The following is a 14,943-nucleotide window of genomic DNA, read 5'->3' as shown; positions in this document are numbered from 1 at the left end:
CCCCAAACCTGAAATGTTAACTGTTTTTTTCCCACATCTGCCTGACCAGCTGAATGTTTCAAACTTTTTAAATTTTTATTTCAGATTTCAAGCATCTGCAGGTTTTTTTCCCTTTTATTTTCATGGACCTGGTGGAAACTTGACGTGATATTACTTGCTTAGTTGCTGTTTTAAAACTGTGTGCGTTTACTCCCTTACTGCTCTGGCACTCAAGGGTGGAGAAAAGAGAGCAGCATATCCATTTTTGAGATCCCAAACACTGAGAGATTCAATCATATATTCCCTAAGTATTATCAAACTGAGATCACATCATCAGTAATTTTCTGATGTACACTGGATATAATTGGCTTGGTACCTTTCTTAAAAGCTAACCTCATAATCCAGTTGAAAAACACATGGCTTTGTTTAACTTCACAAATGTTCAGAGCAGGAAAGAGAGGTTCCTTGCAAAGATGCAAGGTACCAATTTGTTTGCAGGACTGATGGCACAAACATTGAATTTATCAACTTCTGGTAAAATGCTCACCTTCAGCAACTTTTCGCTCTCCTCCTGGCCTACCCAGTTCTTCCTACACTCACCCCAGCTGCCATCACCTGTATCTTTTCCTTCCTCCACCCCCTCCTTATGCCCATCACTCACAAACTGCTCCCACGAGTTCCCTTCCCCCACTATTCCCATCTGTACTTCTCACCTTCCTCGCTTGATTCCATACTTCATCGCCCTCTCCTGTCCGATTCTATCATCTTGAATCAAGTGTTGCATCTCCCTCCACCACCTACCAATCAAAACCCTGTCCTGGATCAACTGCCAGCTCTCGCTCTAACACTTCCTTTCCTCTACTTTTCAGTTTGGATAATAGGTCTTAATCCAAAAGATCAACAATCTATTTCTTTCCAAAGATGTTGCCTGATCCATTAAATTCCTCCGGCTTTTGTGTATTGCATGAGGTGCCACATCGGTTTAACTGATGGTTACATCTCCATGTGTTAATCACACCTTCTAGGCTGATATTGTGATACAGCACTGTGTTGTCAGAGGCTATATTTCCTTGGAAATATGTTAAATAAGATTCTGTGCACCTATCCATATGGACGGTAAAGATCTTTTGACAAAATTTGGACATGAGGAGAATGTTGTCCTAGACAATGTGACAAATTCAACAACAACTGGCAAAATGTGTGCTATGTAATCATTTCTCTTTTCATCAACTTCTGGAATTTACCTGTCAGATTTAGAAATAATTCTGACAGAAATAATTCACTGAGTGCTAAGTAAACAAAAATTGATAAATTGGTTTATTATTGTCACGTGTACCAAGCTACAGTGAAAAACTTAACCTTGCGTACCGTTCGTACAGATCAACTTATTGCAATGGTACATTGAAGTGGTACAAGTTAAGACAACAAAAGTCAAAATAAACTGTTATAATTGCAGAAAAAGTGCAGCAAAGACAGACAATAATGTGCAAGTTCATAATGTCATAGATTGCTAGGTCAAGGGTCCATCGTATTGTACTAGGGAAACTTCCAATATTCTTATTGGGGCTGAGGATTCAGTCTTCTGGGGCACCAGTTCTGAGGATAATCATGGCAGAAATGTTACTGCCCATCCTTACTGATTGTGGTCTGTTGGTAAGGAAGTTCAGGATCAAATTGCAGATGGCGTTGCTGAGTCCCATGCCTAGTGGTTTGGAGATTTGAAATCTGTTCCTTCCTGTTAAATTTGCTGAACCATTTTGAATCAGAACTTTTGAACATGGTTCCAACCCACAAGGTATTGAAGTGAACTTTAAACAATTCTAAGGAAAGGCATGTAAATCAGTTGCATTATTGATGACGTGTACTGAATAAGTGCTTGGAGAAACATCTCATTTTTACCTTTTACAGGACCACACATGAGAACATTAATTTTCCCGTGAGGGAAATACACCTGTATTGTTACCTGTGCTGACTTGTACCATTTCAGAAATTTCTATTGTGAAATATTCTATTTTCTCATTCTATGCACATCAAATGATCTCATTCTCTTTGCACGATTCATTTGAAGTATGCAGAATACCTGAGCCTTGGATATTATTGAACTTACATGCAGCAGACCCAAATTTAATGCTCTTGTTAATGCACCAAGCAGCAACCAACTCTTGTGCACCAGTGAATATCTAGGCTGATGAATTGTAGATGGAGTTAGAGCAGAATCTGACCACCCAGACATGTCTGAACAGGGTGGAGAGTAGGAAGTGAGAATGCAGTCTTGTGGGACACCGATGTTGAGGATGTTTGTGGTGGAAATGTTGATTAATTCTATTGCCCCTTGAACTCAACAGCTTGTTAGCCTGTTTCACAGGACAGTTTGGAGAATGCCAGACTGATGGGTCTGGAGCTATGTATATATACCCATGTTGGGGAAAGGTGGCAGGTTGCCATGAAGAACAATAGCGAACCAAATTCAGCTCTTCTATAGACTAGACTGGTCATTTCATAGCAACTTTCACTGACACAAAGTGTTATTCTAAATTAAATTTAAATTCTTCAAATCCCCATGCTTCGGACTCATATTCAAACTCATACTAAGTCACCTTTTACCTCATTTTTACTGACTGGTATGGCTCACCCTTCACTGTCCAACTCAATATTGCATTAATTGTATACCATTATCCCTTCTGCATTCTCTCCGTTTGGTAATCATGGTCGTGCATTCAGACATGTATCCGTAGGAACTAGTGTTATCTCAATAAATCACCCTGTCTCTACAAATCTCCCTTAAGAGGCTCTTAATTTTTTTCTTTTTACCACTTGTTCAGCCAGTAGCCCTAATCACTCTATATTTTTCTAAGAGTTAAATAGTGACACACATCTACTCCTTAGGTCATTTTCCACATTAAAAATACTGCATAACTTAATTCACATTTGTCTTCTGATTTTTCCTTTTTTTGATAGTGGATATATGAAAAAGGAATGTTTGTATGAGCTTCCTGCTGAAACCATTCTAGGTTAGGTGTCTGTTGCTCCAGCTAACATGATTGTAGCACTGAGCTTGAGAAGTAACACCTCATTTTGCTGGACAGCTTCCAATCTGATGGCATGAACAATGATTTCTCTAACTTAAAGTAATTGCCCCCTGCTTCTTCATCTCTCTTTTCCCATTCCCTATTCTGTTTCACCTATCACTCCTCTTCTTCTCAACTGCCCATCATCACCCTCTAGTGCCCACTCCTCCTCCTTCCATGGTCTACTGTCCTTCCCTATTAGATTCCTTCTTCAGCCCTTTACCTCTTCTACCTTTCACCTCAGATATTCTTACTTCATTCCTCCATTCCCCACCCACCCACCTTTCTTCTCACATTGTTTCACCTATCACCTGCTACCTGTACTCTTTTCCCTCCCCACTACCTTTGTATTCCGCTTCTGTCCCCTTCCTTTCCAAACCTGATGAAGGGCCTCAGTCCAAAACGTTGACTGCTTATTCCCCTCCATAGATGCTGTCTGACTTTCTGTGTTCAGCCAGCATTTTGTTTGTGTTAGCACAGTATGTCTTCTACTTCAAAGAAGGTATTATAAAATACCATATCCCACACTTTTTAATTGCAATCATGGCTGTTTGTGATTCCCACAAGATGTTATAACTGCAATTAAAAGTGTAATTTAAATGTTAATTAATTATGTTCTTATTCCAAAGAGAAATGAATGCTTTCTTGTACTCATTTCCTAATTGCTCCACCAAACTGCAATGAGTTTGAATAATTTTGTTTGACTTGGTAAAATCTTTATAATATTGATTTGGGAATTTGATATGTTCATACTAAATAATAAGTTGTGACAATGTAAAATGTTCATCGGTTTTTGATTAAGACAACAATGAAAAAGAAACCTTGAATCCTGATTTCAGGTATGAAATAATTCTAATCCACACACAGACTTGTGTTTCCTTCATGCTTTTCACCCTTTATGAGTAGGTATTCTGTTTAGTGGTTGATTTTCTATCACTCTGCAAATATATTGCTGTGACATTTGTAATCTCATGAGCATTAAATCATTTCTGGGTAGTTATCACAGACCTTCAAAATTTAGTTGATGAAAATCAAGAAATTCCTTTCAATTATACAGGTAACAAATAGATTAGTTATTTAGATATGATGCTTTTTATGGGCAATGCATTGATAAATATAAACTAAATATTCTATGTCGGTACTTAGTGCCTAAATACTAATAGTTCAATGTTAATTATTGTGGTCTGGATTTAAAATTATAGAGAAACATAGAACTTTGATAGCCCATTATAGTAGACTTCCATTTTTTTTAGAAAGACTTCGATTTATATGTTACTATTCATAAACTTTGGAAGTCTCAAGGCAGTTTCACTGCCACGGAAACACCTTTGAAGTGAAGGTGTTATTATAATGTAGGAAATGCAATAACCACACTGCCCAAAGCTTTGTTTGACAAGTAGAAATGTACTGATAACCATATAATATAGTTTTGCAATGCTGATGTTTTTGTGGGGATGGATTTTGGTCTGTACACTGCGGAAAAACCTCACTGTTCTTCTTCAAAGTAGCAGCACCAGACCAGTTATAGCCTTGTTTTCAAATCTCATCCAAAAGATAGTTTCAAGCAGAAATATTTATAAGAGCTTGAAGGAAAAACATTTTTGGATTTGCAGCCCCAGGAACATGGGCATTTCAAACAAAACCATGAAACCCTTGGGAACTATACCTGGGTGGACTAGCATCATCAGTTTCACTATCACTATTCATGAAACTTACTGTTGAACACAAATCATAGCCCAATACCTAAAGTTCTTTGGGAACAGGACAGGAATGGCTCTGGTGTTATAATGCATTCTGATTATACAAGTCTATCCCATCAATTTCACATCATCAGTCACAGAAAATACTCACTTTCTGATTTCATTTGGACAGCAGTTAAGTCAGTTACTATAACATGGATGATCAGTCTACACCTGGTATTCACAGCTCTGCTTTTTGTAATAGGTATGTTCTCTTTTGTCTTTGCTACCTTATAGGAATTTACCACCAGACTGACCCATTTAAAACTCATGGGTACCTTGGTATTAATTTACTTATTTATAATGAATGTTAGTGCCTTATACTGTTTTCTGATTTTGTGGGGCAAACATATCAATTACTTGAAGAGATTTAACTCAAACAGAATTTTCATTTCTTTTAAAACGTTAAATATTTGAATGTCTCATTGAAACATCACAGTTAGAAAAAAAAATTTGGCTAATCTTCCAATGAGCTGAGATATCAAAAGATATTTATATCAACTATATTGTAACTTTTCAAGATAGCAAGAGTTTATTGTAAACAACAGGAATTCTGCAGATGCTGGAAATTCAAGCAACATACATCAAAGTTGCTGGTGAACGCAGCAGGCCAAGCAGCATCTATAGGAAGAGGCGCAGTCGATGTTTCAGGCCGAGACCCTTCGTCAGGATATTTATTGTGTCAATTGCATTATTCTCAGTGAAGTACAGTATATGAAGCAAAAAAGAGATTGTGAAATTATTAGATTGAATTGGGTGCCATGTGCAGTGTGGGTGTGGTGTAGCAGTTAACATGATGTTATACCAGCTCTGGGCTTTAGTGTTTGGAGTTCAGTTCCGGCATTCTCTGTAAGCAAGTTAATACAATCTGTCCTGTGTATGCATGGGTTTTCTCCAGGTGCTCCAACAGTCCAAAGATGTAGCATTTAGTAGATTAATTGTACATTGTAAATTTTCCTGTGATTAGGCTAGAGTTAAATCGATAGGTTGCTCAGCAGCACGGCTTGAAGGGCCTATTCCATATTGTATCTCTAAATAAATAAAAATAAATTATCAGCCTAGCTAATGCTCTCTGTCCTTAAGCAGCTGGTTTTAGTCACTGCAAGTTGTAAAATATCTTTGTTTCTTAAACTTATACAGCTGGGAAATTGTGTGCCAAATTTCATGCTGTGTGTCCTTCGTGCTCCAGTCTTAAGAAACGACCATGTTTCTAGTCTCCCAGGCTGCTGGTCAATACTTTCAAAGATGGATGCTGCTTTAAAGCAAATATTGATTGTGGATATTGAAGATATGGTACCATTTGTCATTGCTAATATTATTTAGAGTTATTGTTAAAAGCTGCAACATGAGAGGTGGCTAGGCTTAGGGGAAAACAGGGAATAGAGAGAGTCTCAGCAATGATAGATGACTACACAATGTTGGCTTTTATTGCAAGGGAGCATTTGGCTGCTGTTTTGGTTTACCTTTATCCAAGAAAAACATTTTGATGGGTTATGGAAGTGAACAGTATCATTCTGTCATGAACCTTTCAGGGTGGTCTATTCAGATATGGGGCTAGGGAGGTTAATATCTTTGCAAAATACTTTCAACAGGATACAAAAATATTAAAGGGAAACAAAACTATTAAAGGAACTCTACTGCATTTAGAGGCTAAAATATACAAAGGCTAGGCCTTTAAAATGGTATCATATGTGAAGTGTTGCCAATTTAAAAGGGCATCAGTTTTGTTTTATGGGATATCTTGATAAAATTTTCATACTGTGCAAACAAAATGTATTTCTAAATATAAATTCAAAGTTTGATTCTGCACGTTTCATAATTGCTCACTGATTAAGTTGCTTGAAGAGTTGGTTGAAGTCATTTACAGTGGAATGCCAATGGATTTGATTTAAATAGACTTGCAGAGAGCATTTGATAAAGTGCCTCTTAAGAAACTGTGAGTTAATTTTGAAGCTCATGGATTCGACGGCAATGTATTGAGCTAGTTTTTAACTGCCTGAGTGACAGTAGTAGGGATAATGGACAGAATCCATATAACTTTTGATGTCCTTTAATCATGTGTGTTCCACAAGTTGAACTAGCTGTGCATCCAGGTCTGCTGACAATACAAAAGTAGATAGCCTTGTGAGCAATGTGGATGGAAACATTAAATTATAGAAAAATAATGGAAGAAATCTTGATGATGCAATCTCCGCACACCCCAACCCTCCAAATCTGCACTCGCTGTCCTTCCGACCTTCTGGCTGACTGATGCTGAAACACAGGCTTGCTCTGATGCATTCTGATGTACAATGGTTGATTGGAATGGCAGCAGGACCTCTGATAGTCTAATGAGAAGATCCCAGCTTAAGCCACCTCTGTAACTTCTGAAAGCCAACAAAGTTGTGAGGAATTATAATGTTCAAAGACATTTAAAATAGACCAAAATTAGAGTCAATTATTTAAATAAAATAAATAATCACTGCTTTAAATTTTTAAAAAATCATTAAAATGCAAGAATAATTTAAAAATATTGACAGAAGCAATATAGTATCTTAGAAGTTACTACCCCTTTGACTCCAAATCCACCATCAGTGGGGTCTTGGATCCTGCACGGGGTGTTATCTGTTTCAGATCCGAGAGGCAGTACACCACAGTAAATCTGTATTGAGCTCTTTACTTAACAGATTTAGTGCTCCAAAGCCATAACCCCAGAGCTTCTGTTTTTGGTAGTGCCCATATTGAGGATCAACCAGCTGGTGGTGTAGTGGCATCAGCGCTGGACTTCGGGGAAAGAGGTCCCAAGTTCGAATCTGGCCAGCTCCCTTGCATGCTCTCCATCCTTGCCTGGGTTGAGTGTCGAGCTAACAACTCGACCTCGTGAAAAAAACCTGGAGAGGGATGAGCTCCACCAGGTTTCAGATGCCCAAGGTATGATGAGCATACCAAAAAGGTCGGTGCAAAAAGCTTGTCGTGACGGTGCCCCGACGACTCCACCAGGAGTTAAGGGCACACACACACACACACACACACACACATCGAGGATCAACCTTTTCTAGTGTTTATACAGCTAAAGGGCCTGGATAGCAAGCAAGTGAATGGGCAAAACAGCAACGAATGGTTTTCCATACTGGCTAAATGTAGGAATCATTCTGCATTAGATGTCTGGAAGAAAGAACAGTGGCCTGGATATGATATTGCACTGTTGGAGCTGTACACTGTACACTACAAAATATAACAGTGTCAGTTTGCCCCCGATTGCAAACTTCAGTTGTGGGCTTATATGAAATGGAATTTCACTTTTTTCTTTGCTACTCCTCAACACACAGATTACTTCACTTCATTCAAAGGCAGGTGTAGGGTTATTGGGCTTGAGGTAATGAGGGGTGGGGGTAGGGAGTTAGCATCGCTGCTTGGAGCATTGAATGCTACTGATGAGTAGGAATTGTGAGGAACTGGGCCCTTGAGGGCCAGGGCTGTCAGAAAGTCAGGATATTGGGGCAATGGAGAAGGTTAGGATGTTGGGACATTAAAAACAAAAGACATTGGGGATCCAGAGCTTGGGGCTTCGGAAGATCAAGCATTGGGCAGGTTTGGTCTTGTATCATGTTCAGTCACATTCATAAAGACCTAGCTAGCTTAACCCATCCTCTTAAGACATGCTGTCTGATCCATGTCCAGTAAATCTTTGCCCTAAAGCTTCTACATCTGTCCTATAATGAGGTGACCAGAATTCAACACAGTATTCCATGTGTGGTCTAGCCAGTGTTTTATAATGTTATCTTATGGCTCTTGAACCCTGTAACCTAACTAATAAAGGACAGCACAACATACACCTTCTTAATTACCCTATCAACTTGCAAGACAATTTAGTGGGCTCTATAACGTGACCCAAGAACCCTCTGTTCTTCCACGCTATTAAGAATCATGCCATTAACCCTGTATTCTCCCTTCAAATTTGACTTTCCCAAGAGAATCACTTCACACTTCTCCAGGTTGAATGCAACATGTTATATTCCATTGTAATCCTCAACAACTTTCTACACTATCCACAACTTCACCAAACTTGGTGTGATCGGCAAACTTACTAACCCACCCTTCTACTTTCTCATCCAAATGACAGGAGTTTCAGAACAGATCCCTGCGGAACACCACTGGTCAACAACCTCCAGATGAAATACATAACATCTACCACCTTTCTCTACCTTCTATGAACAATCCAATTCTGAATTTTCACAGCCTAGTTTCTCTGGATCCCATGCCTCCTGACTTTCTGAATGAGCCTACCATAAGAAACCTTATCAAGTGCCTTAGAAAAACTCCATATGTACCATATCAATGCTCTACCTTCATCAATTGCTTCATCACATCCTCAAAGAATTCAATTTGGACTATCCCTCACAAAGACTTGTTAATTGTCACTAGTCAGACTAAACTTCTCCAAATGCTTGTAAATTGTTTCCCTAAGAATTTTGTCTAATAACTTTCTTACCACTGAATCACTGGTCTATAATTCCCAGGGTTATCCTTGCTCCCTTTCTTGAACAAAGGAATAATATTTTTCATCTGGTACTACTCCTGTGACCAGTGAGAATTCAAAAATCATGGCCAAAGGAGCAGCAATCTCTTCTTTCGGTTCCCGTAGTAACCTGGGGTATATATTGTCTGGCCCTGGAGGTTTATCAAACTTACTGTCTTCCAGAAATTCCAGCATGTCCTCTGCGGAGGTGTATGGAGGGATATGGTCCGTGTGCAGGTCAGTGGGACTAGGCAGAAAATGGTTCGGCACAGCCAAGAAGGGCCAAAAGGCCTGTTTCTGTGCTGTAGTTTTTTCTATGGTTTCTATGGTTTCTTTCTCAACGTTGACATGTTCTCTCATAGCAACCTGTTTTATGCTGTTCTCAGAAATGTAATGGTCCTTCTCAATGGTGAATACTGAAGCAAAGTATTCATTAAGGATCTCCCCTACCTCCTCTGCGCCAAGCATGCTTCATCTTCTATCCCTGATCGGTCCTAGCCTCTCTCTAGTTATCCTCCTGTTCTTCAGATACATGTAGAGTGCGTTGCTGATTTCCTTAACCTACTTACCTAGGCCTTCTCGTCTTCTCCTAGCTCTCCTAAGTCCATTCTTCAGCACCATCCTGACTACCCTGTAACTTCCCTAGAATCCTGTCTGATCCTTACTTCGTAAACCTTAAGTACTGTTCTTTCTTCCTCTTGACAAGACATTCCCCATCTCTTGTCATCCATCATACTTTCACCCTACCAGACTCAATGGGCCAAGCCTATCCAGAACCCCATGCAAGTGCTTCCTTAACAGCATCCACATTTCCATTGTGCACCCAAATTCCAGTCAAATAGCATCATAATTCCCCTTCCCCCAAACAGATACTTCCCTCTACCATCTGCTCCTATCTCTGACCAAGGAAGGACAAGCCGATGGTTGGGTACAAATGCAGACAGAGCAAAGAGTTAAATTGTGTGACAGAGGCAAAATTCAAAAGGGAAAAGAATACAGGACTGAAGGTGTTGTATTTAAATGTGTGAGTCAGTGTTCCCCAGATTCCGTCAGAACATGGACTTTGCAATGAGGGGGGAGAATGCGTTGGAGCCCTGCCCCCACCTCGATTACTCAGACCACATCTCTGTTATGCTAATCCCAGCATACAGATCGCTCATCAGGTGCTCCAGACCAGTTCAGAAGCAGGTGAAAACCTGGCCAGCAGGAGCCATCTCTGCTCTTCAAGACTGCTTTGAGCACACTGACTGGCACGTGTTCAGGGAGGCTGCAATCGGTGGCGACTCTACCAACTTAGAGGAGTACACGGCATCAGTGACGAGCTACATCAGCAAGTGCATTGATGACATCACTGTGGCCAAGACTATCACTACACGCGCTAACCAGAAGCCATGGATGACCACGGAGGTGCGTGCGCTGCTGAGGACCCATGACTCCGCATTCAGAGCAGGTGACAAGGCAGCCCTAACAACAGCGAGGGCCAAACTGTCCCGGACCATCAGAGAGGCAAAGTGTGCACACACCCAGCGAATCCACAGCCACTTCCAGGACAGCGGAGACACGCAGCGCATGTGGAAGGGCATTCAGGACATCACCAGCTACAGGACAACATCACCTGCCTGTGCGGGTGATGCCTCCCTCCCAGATGCGCTGAACAACTTCTACACTCATTTTGAGGCAGAAAATGACATGGCGGTGAGGAAGACCATCCCTCCTCCAAATGACTAGGTACTGTGTCTTACCATGGCTGATGTGAGGAGAACCTTGTGCAGGGTCAACCTACAAGAAGGCTGCTGGACCAGACAATATTCCTGGCAGAGTGCTTAGAGGATGTGCAAACCAGCTAGCAGATATTCCCACTGACATCTTCAACATCTCCCTGAGCAGCACCGTTGTTCCTACATGCTTCAAGGCCGCCACCATCGTCCCCTTGCCGAAGAAGTCTTCAGTGTCCTGTTGATTACCGTCCCGTTGCACTCACCTCCATCACCATGAAGTGTTTCAAGAGGCTCATCATGAGGCACATCAGGACCCTGCTGCCCCCCTCATTGGACCCCCTGCAGTTCGTGTACCGTCCCAACCGTTCAACAGACAACGCCATTGCCATCACCCTCCACCTGGCCCTAACCCACCTGGACAAAAAAGACACGTACGTTCGAATGCTGTTCATAGACTTCAGTTCAACAGTCAACACAATCATTCCTCAGAAACTGATTGGAAAGCTGAGCCTACTGAGCCTGAACACCTCCCTCTGCAACTGGATTCTAGACTTCCTGACTGGGAGACCTGAGTCAGTCCGGATTGGTAGCAGCATCTCCAACACCATCACACTGAGCACAGGGGCCCCCCAGGGCTGTGTGCTCAGTCCACTGCTGTTCACTCTGCTGACCCACGACTGTGCTGCAACACACAGCTCAAACTACATCATGAAGTTCGCCGATAACACAACCATGGTGGGTCTCATCAGCAAGAATGATGAGTCGGCATACAGAGAGGAAGTGCAGCGGCTATCGGACTGGTGCAGAGCCATCAACCTGTCTCTGTAAACAAAACAAAAGAGATGGTTGTTGACTTCAGGAGAACACGGAGTGACTACTCTCCGCTGAACATTGACGACTGCTCCGCAGAGATCATTAAGAGTACCAAATTTCTTGGTGTTCACCTGGCGGAGAATCTCACCTGGTCCCTCAACACCAGCTCCATAGCAAAGAAAGCCCAGCAGCATCTCTACTCTCTGTGAAGGCTGAGAAAAGTCCATCTCCCACTGTGCCCCCCATCCTCACCACATTCTACAGAGGTTGTATTGAGAGCATCCTGAGCAGCTGCATCACTGCCTGGTTCGGAAATTGTACTATCTCGGATCGCAAGACCCTGCAGCGAATAGTGAGGTCAGCTGAGAAGATCATCAGGGTCTCTCCTCCCGCCACCACAGACATCTACACCACACGCTGCATCCACAAAGCGAACAGCATTATGAAGGACCCCACACAGCCCTCATATAAACTCTTCTCCCTCTTGCCATCTGGAAAAAGGCACCGAAGCATTTGGGCTCTCACGACCAGACTATGTAGCAGTTTCTTCCCCCAAGCCATCAGACTTCTCAATACCCAGAGCCTGGCTTGACACCAACCTACTATACCCTCTATTGTGCCTACTATCTTGTTTATTACTTATTATTTATTATTATTGTAGTGCCTGCACTGTTTTGTGCACTTTATGCAGTCCTTGATAGGTCTGTAGTCTAGTGTAGTTTTTGTATTTTTTTCTTACGTAGTTCAGTGTAGTTTTTGTATTGTTTCATGTAGCACCATGGTCCTGGAAAATGTCTCATTTTTACCATGTACTGTACCAGCAGTTATGGTTGAAATGACAATAAAAAGTGACTTGACTTGACTTGACTTGATTCAGAACAAGGTGGATGAACATGTGGCGTAATTAGAGATTCGTTGGTGAGATGTGGGCATCACAGAGTCGTGGCTGAAAGAAGGCACAGTTGGGAGCTTATCATCAAGGGATATAATTGTATCGAAAGGACAGGCAGGAAGGCATAGGCGTTGGTGTGGCTCTGTTGGCAAGAGATAGAATTACATCTTTAGAAAGAGGTGACATCGGGTCAGAGAATGTTGAATCTTTGTCGGTGGAGTTAAGAAAATGCAAGGGTAAAAATCCATTATGGGAATCATATATAGGCCTGCAAATAGTAGCCAAGATGTGGGATTGAGATTGAAAGGGAGCTGGAAAAGACATGTAATACAGTTATTGACACAATTGTAATGGAGGACTTCAATATGCAAGAGCATTGGGAAAATCAGGTTGGTGTCGGATCACATGAGAGGGAATTTGTTGAGTACCTCGAGATGGCTTTTTAGAGCAGCTTGTGCTTGAGCTTACTCAGGGAAAGGCTATCTTAGATTGGGCGTTGTGTAATATCCCAGATCTTATTAGAGAGCTTAATGTAAAGGAACCCTTAGGAGACAGTGATCATAATATGATTGAATTCATACTGCAATTTGAGAGAGTGAAGTACAAGTCACATGCATCAGTATTGCATTGGAATAAAGGCAATTACAGAGACTTGAGAGCGGAGCTTGGTGGATTGGAGGAGCATACTGGCAGGGATGATAGCAGAGCAGAAATGGTGGAATTTTCTGTGAAAAGTTCACAAGGCACAGGATAGATATGTCCCACAGAGGAAGAAGTTCTCAGGTAGGCAAAGTTCTACAAAGGTAGGCAAATGTGGCTGACGAAGAAAGTCAAGGACTACATAAAAGCCAAGGAAAGGGTATCAAAGGTTATGGTGAGAAGGCGGGGGAGTGGGACTAAATGGCAGAATGGATCAGCTCATGATAAAATGGCAGAGCAGACTCGATGGGCTGAATGGCCTACTTCTGCTCCTTTGTCTTATGGTCTTATGGCATGTAAAGTAGCAAAAGTGAGTGGGAAGTTGGATTATTGGGAAACTTTTAAAATCCAACAAAAGGCAGCTAAAAAAGCTATAAGAAGGGAGAAGATGAAATGTGAGGACAGACTAGCCAATAGTATAAAGCAGGATACCAGAAGTTTTTTTAGTTATATAAAAAGTAAAAGGAAGGTGAGCATTGATATTGGACGATTGAAAAATGATGCTGGTGAGGTAGTAATGAGGAACAAAGAAATGGCAGATGAACTTAATGAGTACTTTGCATCTGTCTTCACTGTGGAAGACACTAGCAGTGTGCCAGAGGTCCATGAGTGTCAGGGAGTAGGAGTGGGTGCCATTACTATTACAAAGGAAAATGTGCTAGGCAAACTGAAAGGTCTTAAGATGGATAAGTCACCTGGGCCAGATGGACTGCATCGCAGAGTCCTGAAAGAGGTTGCAGAAGAGATCACGGATGCATCGATCATGATCTTTCAAGAATCACTTGATTCTGGCATGGTCCCCAAGGACTGGAAAATTGCAAATGTCACTCAGTAAGAAAGCAAAAGAAAGGAAATTATAGGCCAGTTAACCTAACCTCAGTGGTTGGGAAGGTGTTGAAGTCTATTATTTAGGATGAGGTTTTGAGGTACTTGGAGACTAATGGTAAAATAAATATAAGTCAGCATGGTTTCTGTAAAGGGAAATTTTGCCTGACAAATCTGTTAGAGTTCTTTGAGGAAGTAACAAGCAGGGTGGACAAAGGAGAGGCATTGGATGTCATTTACTTGGATTTTCAGAAGGCGTTTGATAAGGTGCCACACATGAGGGTGCTTAAAAGATAAAATCTTATGGCATTACAGGAAAGGTACTGGCATGGATAGCAGAATGACTAACAGGCAGGTGGCAGCAAGCAGGAATAAAAGGGACCTTTTCTGGTTGGTTGCCGGTGCCTAGTGGTGTTCCTCAGGGGTCAGTATTGGGACCACTGCTTTTCACATTGTTTATCAATGATTTAGATAATGGAGTTGATAGCTTTGTGGCAAAATTTGCAGATGATAGTGAATTTAACAAATTTCACAACACATGCCGGTGATAATAAACCTGATCAGTGGAGGGGTAGGTAATGCTGAGGAAGCAATGCAATTGCAGCAGGACTTGGACAGAGTAGAAGAATTGGCAAAAAGGTGGCAGATGGAATACAGTGTTAGGAAATGTATGATAATGCATTTTGGTAAAAGGAACATTAGTGCAGACGAT

At 41.4% G+C, this 14,943-nt stretch overlaps 1 protein-coding gene across 1 annotated transcript in view; it reads left to right on the top strand.

The window, feature by feature from the left end:
• Nucleotides 1–14,943, top strand: part of LOC134342854 (teashirt homolog 2) — a 554,080-nt gene that overhangs the window by 203,736 nt on the left and 335,401 nt on the right. The window lies entirely within an intron of this gene.

Source organism: Mobula hypostoma, chromosome 2, assembly GCF_963921235.1.
Source record: "Mobula hypostoma chromosome 2, sMobHyp1.1, whole genome shotgun sequence".
Taxonomy (NCBI): Eukaryota; Metazoa; Chordata; class Chondrichthyes; order Myliobatiformes; family Myliobatidae; genus Mobula; species Mobula hypostoma.
This window is presented reverse-complemented; position numbering and strand designations above follow the sequence as displayed.